Source organism: Corapipo altera, unplaced genomic scaffold (assembly GCF_003945725.1).
Source record: "Corapipo altera isolate COAL_440 unplaced genomic scaffold, ASM394572v1 61063, whole genome shotgun sequence".
NCBI classification, from domain to species: domain Eukaryota; kingdom Metazoa; phylum Chordata; class Aves; order Passeriformes; family Pipridae; genus Corapipo; species Corapipo altera.
Genome location: NW_020885024.1, coordinates 725,551 through 732,348, shown reverse-complemented (window position 1 = coordinate 732,348; position 6,798 = coordinate 725,551). Strand labels below are relative to the sequence as shown.

At 46.9% G+C, this 6,798-nt stretch overlaps 1 long non-coding RNA gene across 1 annotated transcript; it reads right to left on the bottom strand.

Annotated features, from left to right (window-relative positions):
• Positions 1-1,350: 1,350 nt before the first annotated feature.
• LOC113959168 lies at positions 1,351-6,409 on the bottom strand. The gene is made up of 3 exons (XR_003531720.1): positions 6,320-6,409; positions 3,754-3,759; positions 1,351-1,362 (listed from the first exon to the last, which is right to left on the bottom strand). It is a non-coding gene; the product is annotated as an uncharacterized LOC113959168 (long non-coding RNA).
• Between the last annotated feature and the right edge of the window lie 389 nt (positions 6,410-6,798).

The window sequence follows — 6,798 nt, the reverse complement described above, 5'->3', positions numbered from 1 at the left end:
GGACAGTGATCCTCTGCAAGCCAAGTGGAGAGGACCATTCCAAGTCCTGCTGACTTCCCTCACTACAGTCAAAGTTGCTGGCAAAGGACCCTGGTTTCATTACTCCAGAGTTAAGAAAGCTTCAGTTCCTGGAACAACTAGCAAATCAGAGCCTGACACTGATGAAGAGGATGTGGTTTAAACAGTTTCTTCTGTATATATTATCTGTACAGTCGGTAACTATGATTCAGGTTTGGAACCAGAAATTACATATGGTCCTAGTCCAAAATGTATCTAAAATCCTTTGCAAAAATGACTGCTGGATTTGTACTCAAATGCCAGCAACTGATGATGAGAATAGCAACTGGCCCCTAATTGGCATTTTGTTGAATAAGACATACTTTGACGTGACTGTTGGACTTGGGGAAACCCCACGAATTGCCATCCCAGGAACCCGGAGACAGGTTACTAAGGTCTACTGACCGATAGCCCTAAGCAATGTAATTCCTGATCAAGAAAATTGTGCAGTTCCCTGCATGTTTGTTAATGCTACAGGAAAGATCATTTTCCCTCCCTATTGTGATAAAGACAGATCCAGAACAGAGGTAAGACATGTTTTGTCTCAAACATTCTGACTGTTATGACAGGAAAGATGTGATGGGAAGAAAGGGTCCCGTAGAGATGGGGCAGCGCTGTTCTGAGTCGACTTCCTGCTCCTCCATGAGACTCATGCTCAGTCTCCCCGCCCTCAACTCACTTCCTAGAGGGCTCACAGAGCTGGCTGTGCATGCACAAATGAAATGGCACAAAAAGTCTAGTTTACATAAGAGGCAGGCACCAGGTTAACTATAAAAGGAAGCAAATCAGTCCCCATCTATTGGAGGAGAGGCTCGGACAGAATTGCACACGAATCAATATGATTGGCAAAAATGTCCCCTTTATTAGAGGAAAGGCAGTTTATATGCTACCTGTGGCACAGAGACATGTGATTCTTCCCCAGGTTACATTGGATACATAAGGAAAACATACTGTGGTGTACAGTACTAATTGGATAACAGCAGGTGTCCATAAAACTTGTTTTCCTGACAGAACAACTCGTCCTTCACCTTGGCACAAGGCCTGCAGCCATATTAGTGGCGCAGTATCTTTTTACTGTCTGCACCAAGCCATGCCAAGGTGAAGGTCTCAGAAATGCAATAGAAATTGTTCACACAATTTCTGTCCTCCGACACCCATCCCTCTCTTTCCTTTTTCTCCTCTCTCTCTCCCTCTCTTTGTTTACCCCAGTTCTGGACCAGCAGCAGGACCAACACAGGATCCAAGGACTGGTGATCTTCTTTCTTCTCTTTCTCTCTTTTCTGCCTTTATTTCTCTCCTCCCTTGCTCTGTCTGGGCAAAGCATGGCTATCATATTCTACTCTGTGCTCCATACTGAACTTAGTTGTAGGAGTGAGGAGCTTGTGGAAGTGTGTTGTAAAAGTAAAGGGCTTGTTACCTAAAACTTTTTAGACTAAATAGTGGGCTGCTTGTCAGAATTAAGGTGATTATATAACAAAAGCATAAGAGCTCCCTGACACATGGACTGGTGTCTTTGCTCAGCCTCACGAGAATTTTACGTGAACATTGGGCCCCCTACTGGTGGGTTTTGATAATTGTGCCTTAGGATGATGCCTAAAATGGGAGAAAAAATTCACCAATGTTAGTATAGATAAGATAGAGAGCAACTCTTTAATGAAGGCCTTCTGGTGCACAACGTACACCCGTGTCCAGGGGTTCTACAATTTTATAGTACTATCCCATCCAATCTGAGAACTATCCGCCCCCAGATCCTCCCCAGAATTGCCCCCCGTCATACGTCCCTGGAACTGAGTTGGAGGTCTCAAGACCCCTTTCTTCCTCATCTTCCTCCTCCTCCTTCTGGCACACATTATATTTGGAGCTTCTCCAAGGTTTAGGCCCTTCAAGGTTGCTTTGGCTACAATATCTTGTTGTTCTGGTCTAGGAACATGTCCTAAAACAGGATGTGTTTGCTAGAACCTTTCCTTGAGAAGAACACTAAACAAGCTTAAAGAATGTAGAAAATTCAATACGAAATGTGAGAATAGGGTTTCGTAAGTGTCAAATGCTATTCTAAAGTGTGAGGAACTACAGAGTCATACTAAAAATCCATATTTACTACACAGCTACATTTAAATATACAAGCCTGCGCAATGGATTTTTTAGGTGGGATGCAGTATGCGCAGAACTGAACCCACCCTTTAATCCTAAGGTTCATCTGCCAGGGTCGAGCGAGCTTGGACAGTGGCAGTGAGGTCCTCAGGATGTAGGTTTAATTAGAGTGACCTTCTCTTAGATGGATGGCCTTACAGGGCTAAGCGAGCTCCATCTGCCCAGGTTTGGGATTAGAGTTGTCCTTCTCCTAGGATGACTGCCAGAAGGCTAACGAGCTCATCCTGCTCAAGGATGTATTGTATCTGACCCTACGTTTTTTACCTGTCTGGCATGGGCAACCCTACCGAAGGCATGTACCATCGCCAGCATAGCTCGCAACCACATAGGGGTGCACAGGCTTCTTTCCTACTATTAAAACGATTAGGGCAAGTCTTACACTTCCTACTTTTCTGCCACCTATATATATTCAATCCCAGGGAAACACCCAGGATCAGTTCTTTGTCCTGACCACCCTTGCAGGATGTAACGAATATATCCAGAACATACCGAACCTGGGCAGTAGCTGCAAGTGAGCTAAAAACAAACAAACGAACAAAACTGTTCTGGCCACTGTACCCACCGAGGGCTCGAGTACCTCTCCAGGCCCCAGCCTGGCTGAGATCCCCATCCCTCAGAGGAAACCATTATCCAACTGACCTTATCCTCCCCCCACCGTGTTACCTCATATCTTCCCATGCACCTCTTACCTGCCCACCCTCCAGGCCGAGGACCCCCACAGCCTGCCCAGAACCTTTCCCCTCCCCCCCACTTCTCCCTCCCCCAAACCAGACCGGCAAACCTCTGTGTGCTCCAAGGCTTCCACTCTCCTCTCTCTCTCCTTTTTCAAGAGGGTACAAAGCCAAGCCGGCGAAGGTCCCTCTCTCCTTTCCCCGTTGGACCATGACACAACAACCAGTAAAGTATGAATTGGATATTGCCCCCACTTTAGGAGAAACCCTCAAGGCCATACAGCAGGTGAAAATCGGCAAGGCAACTGGGGTTGATGGAATTCCACCTGAAGTCTGGAAACATGGGGGCCTTGCACTCCGTACCAAATTTCACGAGTTTGTGGTGTGCTGTTGGGAACTAGGCAAACTACCATCAGACCTTCTTGATGCAGTCATCATCACCTTATATAAGAAAAAAGGTATTAAATCAGATTGCACAAACTACTGTGGTATTACTCTGCTCTCCATTGCTGGCAAAATCCTGGCAAGAATACTCTTGAACAGACTAATACCCGCTATAGCAGAAGGAATTCTACCTGAAAGTCAGTGTGGTTTCAGAGCCAACAGGAGTACCACAGACATGGTATTTGTTCTCAGACAACTGCAAGAGAAGTGTAGGGAACAGAACAAAGGTCTCTATGTAACCTTTGTCGACCTCACCAAGGCTTTCGATACTGTGAGCAGAAAAGGTCTGTGGCAGATTTTGGAACATTTAGGTTGTCCCCCCAAGTTCCTTAAAATGATCATCTCACTCCATGAGGATCAGCACGGCCAAGTCAGATATGGCAACACACTTTCTGAGCCCTTTTTAATTAAGAATGGTGTGAAACAAGACTGCCTTCTGGCACCAACCCTATTCACAGTCTTTTTCAGCATGATACTCCAAAGGACCACTGCAGACCTCGATGATCAGGACGGTATCTACATTCAATATCATACTGATGGAAGCCTAGTCAACTTAAGGTGACTGAAGGCCCACACTAAGACCTTAAATCATCTTGTCCGGGAGCTGCTTTATGCTGATGACGCCGCCCTTGTCGCCCACACAGAAGCAGCTCTGCAGCATTTAACATCCTGCTTTGCAGTTGCTGCTGAGCTCTTTGGGCTGGAAGTCAGCTTAAAGAAGACAGAAGTTCTCTATCAACCTGCACCTCAGGAAGTCCCCCATCATCCCCACATCACCATTGGCCAATCAGAGCTCAAATCAGTCCAGTAGTTTAATTACCTAGGTAACCTCATCTCCTGGGATGGTAAGATTAACGGAGAGATAGACAACAGGTTAGCAAAGGCATATAGTGCTTTTGGAAAACTCCACAAAAGAGTATGGCGTAATAAACACTTGAAGAAAAGTACCAAGAGCAGTGTTTACAGAGCCACAGTGCTGTCTACTCTCTTGTATGGTTCCGAATCATGGGTCATCTACTGCCACCACCTGCATCTCCTGGAATGCTTCCATCAACACTGTCTCCGCACAATCCTAAACATCCACTGGTCAGATTATGTGACCAATACATCTGTTCTAGAACAAGCAGCAGTCACAAGTATAGAGACCATGTTGCTGAGAACACAGCTGCGATGGGCAGGGCACATCTCAAGGATGAAAGATCACCGCCTCCCTAAGATCTTGCTCTATGGTGAACTTGCCACCGGCTGCCGGAAGAGAGGAACTCCGAAGAAAAGATACAAGGACTCCCTGAAACAACATCTCAACTTTGGCCATATTGATCATCATAACTGGTCTACTCTGGCCTCCAATCGGGAGAGTTGGAGATACACCATCTATAACACAGCTGTCTCCTTTGAGAACACACGCAGGATCACTCTAGAGGAGAAAAGACAATGCAGAAAGAACCGTGTCTTGCAAAATATACCATCTAAGGAGTCTTTCTGCTGTGCCTTTTGCAATTGGATATGTCTATCTCGTATTGGCCTCATAAACCACCAGTGTGCCTGTAACAAATGTGGATAGAGCCTTCCTAAATCTTCGTTCGCGAAGCCTAGCCATGATGACATTTAAATATACAAAAAGTTAAAAATCTTAAAATTCTACGACATCAGGGGATACCTGTATAGTTGTGGTACCATTTGTCCAATGAAATATGACACCATCTGTTATTTACTTTAAGTTCCACATCCTTGTTTCTCCCTCACCTTCACTATGCAGGTTTAAATTTTGACCTTGAGTCACTACCAGCCATCAGGTACCACTCACCATTTCATGTTCACTTAAAAATTGACATCTTAGCTCCCAACAGAGAGTCCATTGTCCAAAATGATATACCAGGCAGGTGAGGCCTAAAACATGGGTATAGTTTACTGGTTGTCTCTATTGGGTTTGTGTGGTCAGGTTTTGGTAGTGGGAGGGCTACAGGGGTGCTTTCTGTGAGAAACTGCTGGAAGCATCCCCCCTGTCCAGCAGAACCAATGCCAACCGGCTCCAGGATGGACCTGCCCCTGGCCAAGGCCAAGCCAATCAGGAACAATAGTAACGGTTCTGTGATAACATATTTAAGAAGGAAAAAAAGTTTTTGCACAGATGTAATTGAAACCAGAGAACAGCGAAGTGAGAATATGCAAGACAAACAACTCTGTAGACACCAAGGTCAGTGGAGAAGGAGGGGGAGGAGGTGGTCCAGGTGCCAGAGCAGAGATTCCCCTGAAGCCCATGGTGCAGACCATGGTGAAGCAGGCTGTCCCCTTGCAGCCCATGGAGGTCCACAGGGGAGCAGAGATCCACCTGCAGCCCATGGAGGAGATCCATGCTGGAGCAGGTGGATGCCTGAGACAGGGCTGTGAACCTGTGGGAAACCTGTGCTGGAGCAGGTTCCTGGCAGGGACCTGCAGACCCATGAAGAGAGGGGAGCCCAGACTGGAGCAGGTTTCCTGGTAGGACTTGTGACCCTGGGCGGACCCATATTGGAGCAGGCTCCTGGCAGGGACCTGCAGACCCATGGAGAGAGAAGCCTACACTGGAGGAGGTTTCCTGGTAGGACTTGTGACCCTGGGTGGACCCACATTGGAGCAGGCTGTGCCCAAAGGACTGCACCCCATGGAAGAGTGACATGGAGTCACAGTGGAGAAGTTCATGGAGGACTGTCTCCCATGGGAAAGACCCCACACTGGAGCAGGGGAAGGACTCCTCTCCCTGAGCAGCAGAAAGAATGATGTGTGATGAACTGACTGCAACCCCCACTCCCCATCTCCCTGCGCTGCTGTGGGGGAGAAGATAGAGCTGGGAAGGAGGGAGAGGTGGGGGAAAGGTGTTTTTAAGATTTATTTTATTTCTCGGAATCCTACTCTGATTCTGTTAGTAATAAATTCAATTAATATCCCCAAGTTGAATCTGTTTTGCCTGTGATGATATTTGGCAAGTGATCTCTCCTGGTCCTTAACTCATGAACTCATGTTATGTTTTCTCTCCCCTGGCCAGCTGAGAAGGGGAGTGACAGAGAGACTTTGGTGGGTGCCTGGTGTCCAGCCAGGGTCATCCTACCACATTGTCACTGTTAAGAGTGGTTGCCTCCGGCAGCAGCTCTAGCTCAGGACTCCTTCCTGCCCGTCTGCTGGAACCCAGTCCAGGATGTCCTGGGACCCAGGGTCTCTCTTCAGGCAGAGGGACATGGCTGTCACTTTCCCATTTGCAGGTTTAATTAGTAGTGAAGCTGAGCACATATCACTGAGACACACACGCACATAGATGCACAAAGGACACTGACACAGCCAGTCACACAGACTGCCACAGGCAAGGTGCTGCCTTCAATAGCACCTACATACAGGACCCATACAAAAATTAAACACAGACAGCTACATCCTCTTCATCCTCTTTAGTTGGAGGAGATGTAAGTTCACTACTGACGACACATACACAACACTCTAGATT